Source organism: Equus asinus, chromosome 3 (assembly GCF_041296235.1).
Source record: "Equus asinus isolate D_3611 breed Donkey chromosome 3, EquAss-T2T_v2, whole genome shotgun sequence".
NCBI classification, from domain to species: Eukaryota; Metazoa; Chordata; class Mammalia; order Perissodactyla; family Equidae; genus Equus; species Equus asinus.
In genome coordinates this window covers 25,911,110-25,930,341 of record NC_091792.1, presented here as the reverse complement: position 1 = coordinate 25,930,341, position 19,232 = coordinate 25,911,110, and positions in this window count along the sequence as shown.

The following is a 19,232-nucleotide window of genomic DNA, read 5'->3' as shown; positions in this document are numbered from 1 at the left end:
CCAAAATAAAATTTTTTTTAAAAAAGAGCAGAATAAACACAAAACAAGCAAAATGAAAGAACTAAGTACAATAATAGTAATAAATGAAATTCAAAACAGAAAAAGATAGAAAAATATACTGAAACTGGAAGATGAGTTTTTGATGGGATCAATAATACCACCACGCACTGCAATATTTTGGTCAACCACAAAGCTCATTTATAACAGTGGTCCTACAATGGAGCTGAAAGATTCCTGTCACCTAGTGACGTCCTAGCTCTCATGTCATAACACAATGCATCACTAGTGTTCGTGGTGATGCTGGTGTAAACAAACCTACTGCACTGCCAGTTGCATAAGAGTATAGCACATACAATTATGTACAGTACATAATACTTGATAAGGATAATAATCGAGTATGTTAACTGGTATATGTATTTACTATTCTATACTTTTAATTGTTATTTGAGAGTGTACCCTTTCTACTTATAAAAAAAGTTTACTGTAAAACAAGATGCTGCGTTATGCTGGCAGGAACCTCATACATCTCGTGTTTACTGCATCTCTTGATTGTATCATTTTCTCTTATGTTTGATTTAATCTCATGTTGTTTTGTTCATCATAGCCCCTAGTGTAAAAAATCCACTGCTAATGTTGCCAGTAAGAGGCTACACTGAGTGATTTACTTGGAAATGAATTAAAAGTGATAAAGGACTATTAAGGTGGAAAATCAGTGATGGCTATTGCTTGCCAGTCAGACATGTCCCATTCCACCACAGCTACAGTCTTGAATAACAAGAACAAAGTGATGGATGTTGTTAAAGCATCTGCTTCATTAAAGGCAAAAATACTAACAAAAATTCAAGGGGCTGGGGCCTGGCCTGGTGGCATAGTGGTTAAGTTCACGTATTCCAATTCAGCAGCCTAGGGTTCGCTGGTTCAGATCCTGGGCAACAACCTAGTCCACTCAGCAAGCCATGCTGTGGCAGCATCCCACATATAATAACGGAAGACTGGCACAGATGTTAGTTCAGTGACAATCATGCTCAAGCAAAAAGAGGAAGATTGGCAGCAGATGTTAGCTCAAGGGCAATCTTCCTCACACACACACACAAAAATTCAAGGGGCCAGCCCTGTGTCCTAGTGGTTAAGTTTGGCACACTCTGCTTCAGAGGCCAAGGTTCAGTTCCCTGGGCACAGACGTACACCACTTGTCAGTGGCCATGCTGTGGCATCAACCCGCATACAAAATAGAGGAAAATTGACACAGATGTTAGCTCAGGGCGAATCTTCCTCACCAAAAAAAGACTGACAAAAATTCAAGAGGCTATATCAGACATGGAGAAACTTCTAATGATGCAGATTGAAGACCAGACACAGAAGCATAAACCTCTCGGCACCATGATGATCACAGCCAATGCAAAAAGTTTGTTTATGATGTGAGAGAAAAGGCTTTACCTGACTATGATGTTGAATTTACTACTAGCTTCAGGTGGTTTAAACAATTCAAGAATCATTATTCATTACATAATGTAAAAGTGAGTGGTAAGTCTGCAAGTACTGCTGTGAAGGCTTCTGAAGAATTTTTGGAAACTCTAGATAAGCTGACTGTGGAGGAAAATTACTTGCCAGAGCAAATATTCCATATGTTTGAAACCTCCCTATTCTGGGAATGGATGCCTGAAAAGACTTTCACCCAAAAGGAGGACAAGTCAGTGTCAGGTGTCAAGGCTTTTAAGGACAGGGTAACAGAATTGCTTGGGGGCAATGTTGCACGCTACAAATTGAAACTCTTTGTGATCTGGCGCAGTGAGAACACCAGGGCCTTCAAGCATTTCAATAAGCACACACAGCCAGTGTACTACAGGAGCAATAAGAAGTCGTGGCTGACCCAGCTCCCCTTCCAAGACGCCCTCCTGAATTGCCATGTCAGCAAAATGGAGGAGCATTGTTTGGAGAATAATACTTTTCAAGATTTTGCCTATTGTTGATAATGCTCCCAGACATCCTCCTTTTATGGTTGAACTTCATCCCAATATCAAAGCATTGTTTCTTCCTCCAAACACCACCTCTTTGATCAGATCAATGGATTAAGGAGTTATAACAGCTCTTGAGTCCTACTACATGAGGAGGACCTTTGCTCATATTACTGCTACAACTGAGAAGTCAGTGATGCAATTTTGGAAGGATTACAACATTTATCATCTACATACACCTACTTCAATAAGAGCCTTGCTTGGGCTTGAGGTGATGTCACCAAGGAGTGTATGAATGGCATAACATTGAGGAAGGTGGAGGAGGACATGGATGAGCTCCTGGAGGTGGCTCCTAAGGAACTGACTAATGAATTGTTGGAAGTGTAACAGGAATTCATAGCTGAAGAAGAGGCAGAGAAAAGGAAACTGCTGGAGAAGAAAAAGAAGAAGCCCCAAGAAAATTCACAGTAAATGGTTTAGCAGAAGCTTTTGCAGATCTCAACAAGCTCCTTAAAATGTTTTAGAATATGGACTCCAACACTGAAAGGTTTTCATTAATAGAGAGGAATGTTCATGGTGCATTATCTGTTCACAAGTACATCTGTGATTAAAAAAAAGAAACAAATAAAGCAAACTACCTTGAATATATTTCTGAAGAGAGTGACACCACCACAACAAGAGCCTCAGGCAGGTCCTTCAGGAGGTATTCCAGAAGAAGGCATTGTTTTCATAGGAGATGATGCCTCCAGGCATGGCCCCTGAAGACCTTCCGGTGGGACAAGATGTGGAAGTGAAAGACAGTGATATGGATCATCCTGACCCTCTATAGACTAGGCTAATGTGTGTGTTTGTGTCTTAGTTTTTAACAAAAAATCTTAAAAGTAAAAAAAACCCAAAATGTAATGGAAAAAACTTATAAAGATATAAAGAAAGAAAAAATTTTCATACAGTTGTACGAAGTGTGTTTTAATCTAAATATTTACTACAAAAGAGTCAAAAAGTTGGAAAAAATTTAAGTTTATGAACTATAAAAGTTACAGTAAGCTAAAGTTAATTTATTTTTGAAGAAATTTTTTTTTATAAATTTAGTGTAGCCCGGGTGTACAGAGTTTATAAAAAGTCCACAGGAATGTACAGCAATGTCCCAGGCCTTCACGTTCACTCCCCACTCACTCACTGACTCACCCAGAGCAGCTTCCAGTCCTGCAAGTTCCATTCATGGTAAATGCCCTATACAGGTGTGCCATTTTTTATCTTTTATGCCATAGTTTTACTGTACCTTTTCTATGTTGAGATGTACAAATACTTAAATACCTACCATTGTGTTACAGTTGCCTACAGTATTCAGTATAGTAATGTGCTGTACAGGTGTGTATCCTAGGAGCGATAGGCTATACCATGTAGCCTAGGTGTGTCGTAGGCTGTACCATCTAGGTTTGTGTAAGTGCACTCTACGATGTTTGCACAGTGATGAAATTGCCCAACAACACACTTCTCAGAACATATCCCTATCATGAAGTGATGCATGACTCTACTGATAAACCTACTCAGATTGAACAAAAAAAAAATAGAAAGAAGCCACAAATTACCAAAATCAATAATAAAAGAGGAGTCTTTAATATAGATTATTTTCTTAATTCTGTCCTGATACAATTTTGAGGCCCTGACCAGAGGCCAATAAATTCCCCTTCTTGAGCAGATGATTAAGTCTACATAAAACCATATCCTTCATTAGGCTCTCACACTAGGAGGCCACTAGGTACCTGTCCTTATCGCCCATGGGCTTAGACGCTAGGAAACTAAAAAAGACTATGCCCCAGTGCTTGAGAAATTATTCAAATTAGGCAATCCATAAAGAGCTTGAAATCCAGTTAACCTCACCCAGCTCGTGATACATAAACTTGCCCCTACAGCTCCAGCTTGCTATCACCCTGTCCTTGGGTGCAGTTTCATGTGTGGCCCTTGGTGGCAGCCTTTTCTCCTTTGGACTGTATGTGACAAAGAGTCTTGCCTTTCATTTACTTCAGTGTCATTGTGTTATGTCCCACCATCAAAAGAATCTTTAAGTCTTTTACAATGGGGACTTCATTACAGACCCTGAAGAACATAAAAGGTTAATAAAAATACATTATGAACAGCAGTATGTGCACAAATGCAAAATGCTAGAAGTTTTTTAAATTTATGCATAGTGATATGCGAAGATCACTACGAAAAAATTGATAATGTGAATATTACTATATCTATTAAATTCATTCTTAATAATCTTCTGACAAAGAAAATTACAATGCCAAATGGCTTCCCTGGTGAATTCAATCCAGTATGTATAAAAGAAATAACACTAAATTTACACCAACTCTTCCAAAAATTTCAGAGAAGGGAATACTTCCCAACTCTATCTTGCTAGCATTACTGTAACTAGGAGTTTGAATCCACTTTTGATATTTGACCACTGACAGCCGACATATAGCCTCTCCCTGTTTCACTTTGCTTCACATCCTGGCAAGCTGATGAGAAAACCTAGTGCTTCTTCCTTTGGCACGGGCAGGAAGTTTGAACCGTGCAAACCTCAGCCTCCCTATTACCATTACCCAGCGTTACCTCCTAACCATCTGTAAAACTCCAACCCAACGTCTTTCACTTTATTCTCAAGACATTTTCAGGTCAGCTGTGAAGCCTGCCCTGTTCTCCTAAGTAAGCCTCATTATGCAAGTAATAAACCTATTCATATGCTCTTGTGTGTGTGTAGCATCATCAAACTCAACATATGAACCAAATTTTGGGTGTCAAGGGTCCATATCACCTGTGTGGAATGAGCACTATAATTATCTCAATACAAAAATCAGACAAAGATGTTAGGGGGAAAGAAAACTGGAAACCAAAGTCCCTCTTGAAGATAGATGCAAAATATTTTTTTAAAAAACAGTAAGACAATTCAGAAATACATGAAAATGGTAATACATTATGATCAAGTTGGATTTTCTTGGAAATTCAAAGTTGTTTCAACATTTAAAAATCAGTAATTGTAATTCCCCATAAGAGCAGACTAAACAAGAGAAGCTATATGATCAACTAATTGATACAGAAAAATCGAATAGAAAAGTTCAAACGTCATTCTTGATTTTAAAAAACCAAAATTGTCAGAAAATTAGGAACTGAAGAAGATTTCTGTGACATGATAAGGCCGTCTACGAAAAGTTATGACGTATCATTGTTAGTGAACAGCTGTGCTTTTCCTGTGACTAGGCACAAGGTAAGTACATCTGGTCTCATCATTCCGATTCAACATAATGGAGGTTCTAGACAATGTGATAAAACCAAACAAACAAACAAAAAAGGATAAAAGGCATACAGATTCAAAATAAGAAGTTAAAATATCTGTATTCTCAGAGGACGTGTTATGTTGGAAATCCCAAAGAATCTACAAAAAGAGCTACTAGAACTAATATGTGTATTTAACAATATCCCAGGATTCAAGGTTAATATTCAAAAACTCAGTTAATTTCCTTATAATAGCTATAAACAATTGGAAATTAAAATAAAAATAGTACCACATTGTATAGAACGAAACTCTCCTGTTTCTCCTCTACTACTCATACCACTTTATTTCTGTGAACGGAAGTGTGAGTTTCTTCCCAACTCTTGGACACCAGCTGGGAGTCCTACAATTAAATTAGGTTCTGACACTATCTACCTGGAGAGAGCATCAGATCCCACAGATAGGGGTTCAGTCCCACAAGGCTGCCTGCCCTTCAGATGCCAATCTTAAAGTTTTATGCCATGGAAGGATGAATATTATGATGAAAAGCCTGGGTTTAAAACTGCTGCACAGACTCACATACATATAGTCAACTGATCTTTGACAAAGGAACAAAGACAATAAAATGGAGCAAAATCTCTTCAACAAATGGTACAAGAACAACTGGACATCCACAGGTAAAAAAATGAAGCTAAATACAAACTTCACATTCTTCACAAAATTTAGTTCAAGATAGATTGTAGACTTGAATGTAAAACACGACACTATAAAACTCCTAGACGATAACAGGAGAAAACCTAGATGACTTTGGACATGGTGACGCCGTTTTAGATGTAACATCATGGACACAATCCATGAAAGAAAGAATTCATAAGCTGGATTCCATTAAAATAAAAAACTTCTGCTCTGCAAAAGACAGTATTAAGAGAATTAGAAGACAAGCCACAGACTGGGAAAAAATATTTGCAAGAGACAAATGTAATAAAGGACTGTTATCCAAAATATACAGAGGACTCTTAAAACTCAACAATAGGAAAACAAACAATCAAATTGAAAAATTGGCCAAAGACCTTAATGGACACCTCACCAAAGAAGATATACAGATGGCAAATAAGCATGTAAAAATATGCTCCACATCTTATGTTATCAGGGAAGTGCAAATCAAAATAATGAGATTACACTACTTATCTATTAGAATGGCCAAAATCCAGAACACTGACAATACCAAATACTGATGAGGACTGGAGTACCAGGAACGCTCATATATCGCTGGAGGGAGTGCAAGTGATACAGTTGTGCTGGAAGACAATTTGGCAGTTTCTTACAAAACAAAACATACTCTTACCATATTATTCAGCTGTTGCACTCCTTGGTATTTTTCCAAAGGAGTTGAAAACTTCTGTTCACACAGAAACCTGCACACAGATGTTTATAGCAGCTTTATTCATAATTGTCAAAACTTGCAAGAACCAAGATGTGCTTCAGTAGGTGAGTGAAAAAATAAACTGTGGTACATCCAGACAATACAATATTATTCACTGATAAAAAGAAATCAGCCATCAAATCATAAAAAGACCTGAAGGAACTTTAAATGCATGTTCCTATGTGAAAGAGGTCAATCTGAGAAGGCTACATACTGTATGATTCCAATTACATGACATTATGGAAAAGGCAAAACTATTAAGACAGTAAGAAGATCAGTGGTTGCCAGAGGTTGGAGGGCAGTGAGGAGGGATGAACAGGCAGAGCAGAGAGGATTTTTAGGATAATGAAAATACTCCATATAAAATTATAATGATAGATATATGTCATTATACATTTGTCCAAACTCATGGAATGTATGACACCAATAGTGAACCCGTAGATAAACTACAGACTTTGGGTGATTATGATGTGTGCATGTAGCTTCATCCGTGGTAGAAAACAAAGGTACCATTCTGATAAGTGATGTTGATAATAGGGGAGGCTGTGCGTGTATGGGAGGAGGAGGTATATGGGAAATCTCTGTACCTTCCACTCAACTTTATTGTGAACCTAAAACTTCTTAAAAAAAAAAAAGTAGACTTTGGGCGGAGCAAAATGGCGGGGTGAGCTGACCCGGGATTCTCTCCCCTCCAAAATACAACAAAAGATTAGAAGAACTGAATCTCAGAGAATAAACATAATGCCAGCTCATTAGAGACCTACAATACCAAGAAGGCGGAGATCATAAACATTGCTTACACCCTCGGAGGCGCTGGAATGGTAGGAGAGAACATCGATCCCTCCCCTAGAGTCTGCAATCGCTGCGGCGTGGGTCGGGAAGGAGCGGGGGAGGGGCCGCGCGACCGGGGGATCATCCAGGACTCCTGCCACTGGTTCAGTGGAAACCTGCTGATGGGGGAAAGCTTCCATGCACGGGGACCCCATAAACCCAGGGCCTCAGGAGACCAGAGAACAGAACTGATCTGAATCCAGAACAGCGCATGAGAATAGCAGCCCCTCCCTCCCAGCAAAGCTACTGGGTGCCGCCATCTTGCCAGAAGGCAGAGAGCTCAGAACACGCAGCTCTTGACCCCGCATCTAGTGGCGACAGGCTGTAACTGCAACCGAATTCTACCACCATGAGAAAAGACCGCTCCTCTACCATCCAGCAATTTATAAAAGCCCCAGACCAGAAGGAAAACAATAAAAACACAGAATTAAGTCCGGAGGACTTGGAATTAGGTAAACTAAATGATAATGAGTTCAGAGCAGCTATAATCAAAAAACTCAATGAGGTAGAGAGAAAGATAGAGAAACAAACCAAGTTCTGGAGCTACTTCACAAAAGAGATTGAAATCATAAAGAAAAATCAAACAGAATTACTTGAGATGAAAAACACAATGGACCAGATAAAACAGAATATGGATTCCCTGAATGCCCGTGTAGACAACGTAGAGGAGAAAATTAGCATAATCGAAGATAGACAGGCTGAATGGCGCCAGACAGAGGAAGAAAGAGAACTAAGAATTAAAAAAAATGAGGAAAATCTCTGAGAGATAATGGATTCAATGAGGAGTAAGAACATAAGGATCATAGGAATTCCCGAGAATATGGAAAAGGAAAATGGAGCAGAAAGTGTGCTTAATGAAATTATTGAAGAGAACTTCCCAAATCTAGGGATCGATGGAGAAATGTGTGTAGAGGAGGGTGCTAGATCTCCTAGATTTGTCAATGTGAAAAGAGCTACCCCACGGCACATACTAGTAAAGTTGGCAAAAAGGAATGATAAGGAAAGAATACTCAGGGAAGTAAGGAAAAAAAACCCGAATAACCTATAAAGGAGTCCCTATCAGACTGTCAGTGGATTTCTCTACAGAAACCCTACAAGTTAGGAGAGAATGGAGTGACATATTCAAAGCTTTAAAGGATAAAAATCTTCAGCCAAGAATACTGTATCCAGCAAGAATTTCCTTCAGATATGAGGGAGAAATTAAATCTTTTCCAGACAAACAAAAGTTAAGGGAATTTGTAACTAAAAGCCCTCCATTACAAGAAATCCAGAAGAAGGCTCTCATACCTGAAAAAAGAAAAAAGGGAGAAAAGGGACACAATCCACAGACTAGGGAGACCGATGGATAGAACCAGAACAAGATAGCAAATATTCAATTATAGCATTAGGGTAAAGGTAAGGAAACTACCAAAACAAGGACGATCTTAGCACTCTAACTACAAGTTACTAAGACGAGTTGGAATAAAAAATGAAAATAATTATTTAGGAGGGGAAAAGCAAAGGGTCTAAATCAGTATTGGTCGAGTAAGTAAGAGACCACCAGAGAATAGACTATATTATACACGAGATTCTAAATACAAACTTCAAGGTAGACACTAAAATAAAGTACAGAACAGAGTCACAAATCATAGATAAGGAAAAATCTAAGAAACCCAGCATAAGAAATTGCAGTATTAAATGGGTAGTCTAAAGCACACAGGAAAAGAAACACAGGAAAACAAGATAATGAGCGACAGATTGACAGCATTAAGTCCACATGCATCAATAATCACTCTCAATGTGAACGGATTGAACTCTCCAATAAAAAGACACAGAGTGGCAAAATGGATTAAAGAACAAGATCCAACAATTTGTTGCCTCCAGGAAACACACCTCAGCCCCAAGGACAAACACAGACTCAGGGTGAAGGGGTGGAGAACAATACTTCAAGCAAATAGCAAGGAAAAAAAGGCAGGTGTTGCAATTCTCATATCAGACCAAGTGGATTTCAAAATAAGACAGGTAAAGAGAGACACAGAGGGACAATATATAATGATCAAAGGGACACTTCATCAAGAAGAAATAACGCTTATAAATATCTATGCACCCAACACAGGAGCACCAAGATTCATAAAGCAACTATTAACATACCTAAAGGAAGATGTTAAAAACAACACAATAATAGTAGGGGACCTCAACACCCAACTCACATCAATGGACAGATCATCCAGACAGAAAATCAACAAGGAAATAGTGGAGCTAAATGAAAAACTAAAACAATTGGACTTAATAGACATATATAGATCACTTCACCCTGAAAGAGCTGAATACACATTCTTCTCAAGTGCACATGGAACATTCTCTAGGATAGACCATATGTTGGGAAACAAGGCAAGCCTCTACAAATTTAAAAAAATTGAAATAATAACAAGCATCTTCTCAGATCATAGTGCTATAAGGCTAGAAATTAATTACAAGAAAAAAGCTGAGAAAGTCACAAAGATGTGGAGAGTAAACAACACACTACTGAACAAGCAATGGATCATTGAAGAAATTAAAGAAGAAATAAAAAAATACCTGGAAACAAATGAAAATGATAGCATGCCATACCAACTCATATGGGATACAGCAAAAGCTGCATTAAGAGGAAAATTCATCGCAATACAGGCACATCTTAACAAACAAGAAAAATCCCAAATGAGCAACCTTAAAGCACACCTAACTGAACTAGAGAAAAAAGAACAAATGAAGCCCAAAGTCAGCAGAAGGAGAGAAATAATAAAAATCAGAGCAGAAATAAATACTATTGAAACAAAAAAGGCAGTAGAAAGGATCAATGAGACAAAGAGCTGGTTTTTTGAAAAGATAAATAAAATTGACAAACCCCTAGCCAGACTTAGAAAGAAAAAAAGGGAGAAAGCTCAAATAAACAAAATCAGAAATGAGCGAGGAGAAATAACAACAGACTCTGCAGAAATACAACAGATTATAAGAAAATACTACAAAAAACTATATGCCAACAGAATGGATAACCTAGAGGAAATGGATAAATTCTTGGACTCCTACAATCTCCCAAAGCTCACTCAAGAAGAGGCAGACAATTTGAACAGACCAGTCATAAGGAAAGAGATTGAAACAGCAATCAAAAACATCCCAAAGAATAAAACCCCAGGACCAGATGGCTTTCCTGGGGAATTCTACCAAACTTTCAGAGAGGATTTAATACCTATCCTTTTCAAGCTATTCCAAAAACTTAGGGAAGATGGAACACTTCCTAACACATTCTATGAGGCCAACATCACACTGATACCAAAACCCGACAAGGACACCACGAAGAAAGAGAACTACAGGCCAATATCACTGATGAACGTAGATGCAAAAATTCTAAACAAAATTTTGGCAACCAGAATTCAGAAATTCATCAGAAGAATCATACATCATGATCAGGTGGGATTCATACCAGGGACACAGGGATGGTTCAACATCCACAAATCAATCAACGTGATACACCACATCAACAAACTGAGGAATAAAAACCACAGGATCATCTCAATAGATGCAGAGAAGGCATTTGACAAGATCCATCAGCCATTTCTGATAAAAACTCTGAACAAAATGGGCATAGAAGGAAACTACCTCAACATAATAAAGGCCATATACGACAAACCCATAGCCAACATCATACTCAATGGGCAAAAACTGAACGCCATTCCCCTGAAAACAGGAACGAGACAAGGATGCCCTCTATCACCACTCTTAGTTAACATAGTACTGGAGGTCCTGGCCAGAGCAATCAGGTAAGAAAAAGGAATAAAAGGAATCCAAATAGGGAGGGAAGAAGTGAAACTCTCGCTGTTTGCAGACGACATGATCTTATATATAGAAAACCCCAAAGAATCCATTGGAAAACTGTTAGAAGTGTTCAACAACTACAGCAAAGTTGCAGGGTATAAAATCAATTTGCATAAATCAGTAGCATTTCTATACTCCAGTAATGAACCAACAGAAAAAGAACTCAAGAATACAATGCCATTCACAATCACAACAAAAAGAATAAAATACCTTGGGGTAAACTTAACTAAGGAAGTGAAGGACCTATATAATGAACATTACAAGGCCTTTCTGAGAGAATTGGATGACGACATAAGGAGATGGAAAGACATTCCATGTACATGGATTGGAAGAATAAACATAGTTAAAATGTCCGTTCTACCTAAAGCAATCTACAGATTCAATGCCATCCCAATCAGAATCCCAATGACATTCTTTACAGAATTAGAACAAAGAATCCTAAAATTCATATGGGGCAACAAAAGACCCCGAATTGCTAAAGCAATCCTGAGAAAAAAGAACAAAACGGGAGGCATCACAATCCCTGACTTCAAAACATACTACAAAGCTACAGTAATCAAAACAGCATGGTACTGGTACAAAAACAGGTGCACAGATCAATGGAACAGAATTGAAAGCCCAGAAATAAAACCACACATCTATGGACAGCTTATCTTTGACAAAAGAGCTGAGGGCATACAATGGAGAAAAGAAAGTCTTTTCAACAAATGGTGCTGGGAAAACTGGACAGCCACATTTAAAAGAATGAAAATTGACCATTCTTTTTCACCATTCACCAAAATAAACTCAAAATGGATCAAAGACCTAAAGGTGAGACCTGAAACCATAAGGCTTCTGGAAGAAAACGTAGGCAGTACACTCTTTGACATCAGTATTAAAAGGATCTTTTCAGACACCATGCCTTCTCAGAGAAGGGAAACAATAGAAAGAATAAACAAATGGGACTTCATCAGACTAAAGAGCTTCTTCAAGGCAAATGAAAACAGGATTGAAACAAAAAAACAACCCACTAACTGGGAAAAAATATTTGCAAGTCATATATCTGACAAAGGCTTAATATCTATAATATATAAAGAACTTTCGCAACTCAACAACAAAACATCAAACAACCCAATCAAAAAATGGGCTGGAGACATGAACAGACATTTCTCCAAAGAAGATATACTGATGGCCAATAAGCACATGAAAAGATGCTCATCATCGCTGATCATCAGGGAAATGCAAATCAAAACTACACTAAGATATCACCTTACACCTGTTAGAATGTCAAAAATATCTAAAACTAATAGCAACAAATGTTGGAGAGGTTGCGGAGAAAAAGGAACCCTCATACACTGCTGGTGGGAATGCAAACTGGTGCAGCCACTATGGAAAACAGTATGGAGATTCCTCAAAAAATTAAAAATAGAACTACCATACGATCCAGCCATCCCACTACTGGGTATTTATCCAAAGAGCTTGAAGTCAGCAATCCCAAAAGTCCTATGCATCCCAATGTTTATTGCAGCACTGTTTACAATAGCCAAGACGTGGAAGCAACCTAAGTGTCCAGCAACAGACGAATGGATAAAGAAGATGTGGTACATATATACAATGGAATACTACTCAGCTGCAAAACAGAACAAAATCATTCCATTTGCAATAACATGGATGGACCTTGAGAGAATTATGTTAAGTGAAATAAGCCAGTGAGAGAAGGATAATCTGTGTATGACTCCACTCATATGAGGAATTTAAAATTATGGACTAAGAACAGTTTAGTGGATGCCAGGGGAAAGGTGGGGTGGGGGGTGGGCACAAAGGGTGAAGTGGTGCACCTACAACATGACTGACAAACATTAATGTACAACTGAAATTTCACAAGATTGTAACCTATCAATAACTCAATAAAACAAACAAACAAAAGTAGTAAATAAACAAAACTACTGCAAAATATATTTTGCTGAGAAAAATAATTTTATTTGTAATATAATGCTGAAATTTGCAATTTTAGAGACTCTTACATAATAATTGGAAATTCTGGTGTTACTTCTGTTATTAATGTTCCAGATATTCAATGCCTGACCTAGGTCCTTTGATAAGCACTAACAGTAATGGGTGAATGACTTTTTCAATTTTAGAGCCACTAGCAGTACATAAACTGTGAAAAAAAAAATTTTTCATGGGTGCCTGAGTCATATTCTTTCATTTAAATTCAACTTTTAAAATTCCTGTTTGATAATGTAATTAGAATACAATAGAAAAAGTTTATTTTTTGCTAGGTTTTTAAATTGATAGCGAACAGAAGTTATAGGAAGGAAAGATTCTTATTTTATCTTTGTTAATATATCTTGTCATTCAATAGCTTTTACACAATGCCTATATGAAATATAATATATACAGTATTTATATATTATACATATCTATGTTACATATTTTTTATTCTGGAAAGCCAACCTCACGCCTTTGGTCAAGAAATCTACGTTAAGAAACACTTTCTAATTTATCAATTGTTCGTTAATATATTTGTTTTATTTCAATAATGTCAGACACCAATGGTTAATTTAATTTCTTACATAAAAGTTATTTTAATGATTTATGTTCTTAAAAAATTCACATTAATATAATACTAGAGAGTATATGAGTAGCATAATGAGACAAATTAGATGAAATAAAAAAGATAATCTATTAAAATGCCACAGCTTCTCCTGAAGTTATTCTAACATCTTAAAGAAAATGACTTTCAACTATTTTAGTCAAGAATATATTTTTGAGGTTAGACTATTATAATTTTATTTTTTTTCTTTTTACTGATCTCTTAAGCTTAAATCTTCCCTTTAAAATTCATAATGACAGAAGTCAAAATTAATTTGAAAGAACTCCAATGTCATTTTTAGCTAAAATAATAATTTACTTGAATTTAATAAAGTTGTTTCAAATGTTCAAAATATTATTAGGCATATTATTTAAAGAATTCAAATGAATCTTTAAAGTGCCAAGCTTATGTGATTTGGAAAATTAACTTGGTAATTACTGTGTCACAGAAGCCAGTGCTGATAGGCATTTTCCAAACTAATGAAGCTTAATTTAAGCAATGAAGAGTATGCCCAGCACCATCTCAGCAGACGATTATGGCACCACCAAATCTTGCTTGTAAGAATGCATTAGGAAATAAATATCCCGAATTTTTGTGTAAAATTCATGCAATTTATTTTGTTATCTGATTTGGATATTCCATTGAAGTATCCACGGTAATTAAATCAAGTTACTAAGTAATACATGCTTTGAATAACAACAAAAAGAGTTTAATTTCCTTTTTAAGATCTATTTTATCTTTATTTGAATTATTACACTAAACTGTCTCTAAATACATTTCTGTCTATATTGATTAGTGTATTACTTTTTATTTATTGAGCAGACATTACAAATAAACAATTACAGTTTAACAAGAATTTGCTCCATTACTGTTTATTTAATCCTGGAATAAATTAAAACAAACAAAATATTATAATTTTTAAAGTTTATGCTTTATTTTGTGATTTTAATTCCATTTTATTGTTCACTAAAAATAAATACCCAATTGTCTCTACCATTGTATAATGCTACTTATCTTCAAAATTTCATAGTAAAAGAGTTATTTTCCTATTTATAATCCTGATTTCTAATCTCATAACCTTGCATACTAAAATGGGTCGTCTAGTACTGTAACAGGAAAATAATAAAAATTTTAAAAATTAGTCATGAAATGCAGTTCAAATTGGGTTACTGAAATGAAGTGATTCAACGTTACCCTGAAGAACCCTAACTTATTTTATCTTGTTTTATTTTAAATGTTTTGAAATCAACTGTAAAGAGAGAGCCCTCCATCAAATATTTCCATTATTCATTTCCTCTCTAATCAGCAAGTTGGACTTTATAGTTTAGTAATGGTTGTTAAGATAGATAACATATTTAAAATAACCTTTAAATAGAGTCTTTGGCCTGAGGTCTGTGGATGCTTTGTGTGATGCTGAAAAATAGAGTTTGATATCACAAGGATTCAGAGGAAAGACTGATGGCTAATTATCATGAGAACACTACGAATAATGTTATCAGTCTATCCTGACGCACAGCAGAAAAATGCAAGTATACCACATCTCGCACTAAAAGCTCTGGCCATTTCTAAAACAGTGCAGTATCCCTGTCTAATTTAAAAACACTAGAAATATTCTTAATACAACTTTAATTCCTCAGACTTTTTCATTGCTCCTTGGAATTTACAGACTTTAATTTTCTTAATTGGTATGATAATGATGATATAAATATAATAATAATGGCATAAAATTGAGAAGGTCGAGGGTTAGAGAGGGGACGTAGTGGGATTTTCACTTGCTAAAAAATGTGTCTCATTTCTTACATAAACATGACTGCCAAAATACAATGTTGTTTCCAAGCCCAGAACCTGCAAATTCAAGGAAAAGCATGGAGAGAAAGGTCGTATTTTAAAAGGGTAGTAAAAACAAGTGGACATTTTTACTCTATATTTGTGATCAGATGTGTGTCCTCAAAGTGTGTGTTCTTTCATTTTATAAAATAAAATTCATTTTGATATGCCTTCCACTAGGCAGTAATTACCTTTAGGGATATTTCCTTTAGAAAATACTGCTGGGGGCCAGCCCAGTGGCATAGTGGTTAAGATGATGTGCTCTGCTTCAGTGGCCCAGGGTTTGCCAGTTTGTATACCGGGCATGGACCAAGCACCACTTATCAAGCCATGCTTGGCAATCCCACATATAATCCCACATGGCAGGCATCCCACACATAAAGTAGAGGAAGATAGGCACAGATGTTAGCTCAGGGCCAATCTTCCTCAGCAAAAAGGAGGATTGGCAGCAGATGTTAGCTCAGGGCTAATCTTCCTCAAAAAAAAAAAAAAACCATGCAAATACTCCTATACAATGAACGTAGAATTAACTAATTTTAAGATATTCTTCTTTTTTCTAAATCTTTTCTACTTTTTCAATTAGCCCTAACAGATGCAAAGTTGCAAAGAAATGTTCTTCAAATAGATTTATGCAAAATTCAGTGACTGAAACAGTAATTTATCTACTTTTATATTAGTTAAGGTTTAAAATGTGTTATTCTAGGTGGGTCCTTTCAGAGCTGCCAATAGAATCAGAAGCCAGGAAGACTTCTCGAAAGCCAGAAAACATGAGTTAAACACTTTTTGGAGATCAGGGAAATCTCAGAAGTGCAGAATCAGTAAGACGAAGAATGACACAGCTCCTCATCTCCATACCATCCCATGGAGTGGCACGCCAGGGCCACAGTCTCTGCTGCAGGTGGCTGTGGTTTGATTCCAGTGGAGGGACCGCATATTGCTCTGTGGGTCTCTCCCTTAGACTGTGAAAAAATGGCCTACATGGCTGCTTGGTGCCAGTTAGTCTGAAGTGCTTGCTATTTACAGGAGTTACCCCAGAACTCTGGCTACCATGCATTTGAGGAACCAGGTCCCGTGGCGCCTGTGGAGTGTCACAGCCCTACCCATCTTAGCACCTTTGTCTAGGGGTAGTGAACCACGGCTGGGAAAATGTAGTGAGGTCTACACCATCCAGGGCCATCCTTAGGTAATTTTGTTGATGGCATAATTATTGTTTTTCGTTATTTGATCAATTAATGCAATGACTATAGAGCAACTTGAGACTCCCAGAGCCATTTTCTATGACTGCTTTTGTTAAAAGAGTATGATTCATGTGTAGCTTCCCTGCATTTGTCTACACACTACAACTTCTGTTTCAGTCGGCATTAAATCTGACTCTCACGGCACCACCGGCGCTTCAAACTTTTCTTAGATGGTATAGCCTCCTTTTTTAGCATTTAATTTAGGCTCTTACTCTGCTTCCTTGCTTTCCAGGACAGTAGCCCTTTGAATTTCCATGCACTATCTGTGCCACACAAAAACTGAGGCAGACCAAAGAGAACAAATTAGGCCCTCTTTGTGCCTGGTCGTGTTAACTATGCTATAGCTGTTTGGAACCACCCTGCCCAGAAGTGTCCCACCAGAGACCCAAGTTACCAGTGAGCCAGGAACTCCAGCCTTTCCAGAATCTCCTTTTTTGCTGAGAAGCACGTGAGCATTGCTGTCTTCTTTTCTCAAATCTTCCCCTATGCCTTTCGTCTTCCCATAAGCCTGAGCCATTTTTTCCAAAAACTTTTCATGGAACTCTTACATTTCACATGTACTTAGTACAAAAAGAAAAAACATTTAGAAGCAAATCACAAAGATAAATCACTTGTCCTCTGATAGGATAATTTAACTAATACATTTTGTATGTTAGCCCAGTAAGAGAACTCAGAGAAAATCTAGTCTAGAACAATCATTTTATATGAAGAAGAAATGCAGACCTGATAGGTCAACTTCCTCAGAAGAGTATGTCAGTCCTGAAATCTTCATCTTGACAACAGGTCCAATATTCTTTCCCAGCTCTCAGAAAGCTCTACAATCCTGTAGACTATGTAAATCCCCAGGTTAGTAAACTTCTGGAAAACATTTATATATGAATTTTCAGCTAAATACATTCCCCACAGAGGTGAGTATACTTAAAAGAAGGCAAAGTCAATGCATATTATTCTGAAGTGCATGTTTCAGAAAACAGCAACAAAAATCCTATGCAACACTAAAAAACGAAGACAATGAAAAAAGAAAAAAATTATAGACATCAAAGGAAACTCATTTTCCTATATTGAGAGATCAAAAGTCTAGAGCCTTCTGTGGCATGGGAGGCTTGAATGATTTCACCGTGCTAGTAAAGTAAATAATGAAAAATAAGTTCTTATCTATAAAATTAGAGAAGATAAACCTCAGAATTAAGAGAAAAATAGTAAAATTCCACAAAGAGCTTGCAGTTAATCAACAATATATGTTTCTTCACACTATCTTTAGAACTGCATAAGGCATTCATATATCCATATTTGAGAAATGACTCATTTAAATTCTGAATAAAATAAAAATTAAGATATATAAATATAATGTTAGCAATAAAATAAACAGTCTACATTTTGACTCCCTGGAAAGATTTTTGGTTTCACTGTTCAACATATTCATAATTCTCTTATTACTACTAAGATCTATTTAAATCCATAATTGTCTCATTTAAGCTCAGCATGGTTACCATTTAAAAGCTTTTTTTTGAGGTGTCCAAACTGCTCTAGTGCATAAGAAGCTGTTTGCAATTTTGCAATAACATGACGAGACCCTCACTTGAGCCCAGAATGATTGCATCTTAGCTCAGTGTGAATCCTGTACTGAAGCTTTGTATTTCATGCTTTGAAAAGAAGAAACAATAAATTAAAGTAGCAATTGAAACCCAATATATTATTTCAGATGTCAAACCACAGGCATTCTATGTGCCTTCAATACAAAGTGCTAACTGAAAGTTTATTTCACGTGGATAAAAAATGATGTAATTAGAATATGTCTTTTATTAAGACATTAGAGTTGTTTATGATGGTATAAAATTGTTCAGTTGTTTTATCTTAAGTGATTTATTGATTATTCAGTTAAGTTTATTTGAAATGTTAACTGTAGTTCCAGAGTATTTTACATTAACTTTATTCATGGAATTCAAAGGAAATATATTGTTGTATTATTAAAACAAATTCCTGTAGTCAACTGAATTGTAATAGTAAATAAAATAAAGCAAGTACTTTGTTAACATATATAACTATAGCTACATATTGATGTCATTTCATTAATCCATATTTTACAGTCCTTTTAATTTTTCACTAGAATATGATTTTCAAGTCTAATAAATCTCTTAAAATATATTTCACTTTAATTGGTGATAGAAAACTTTGTTTTCTGTGCAATTACAGTTCAGAGGATAGAAAAGCTGGGCAATGCAAAAGAGCATATTTCATTACTGCTTGGTTGACATCTTTAATTTTGTAGCTGGCTTATGTTTCTTGAATAAGTACT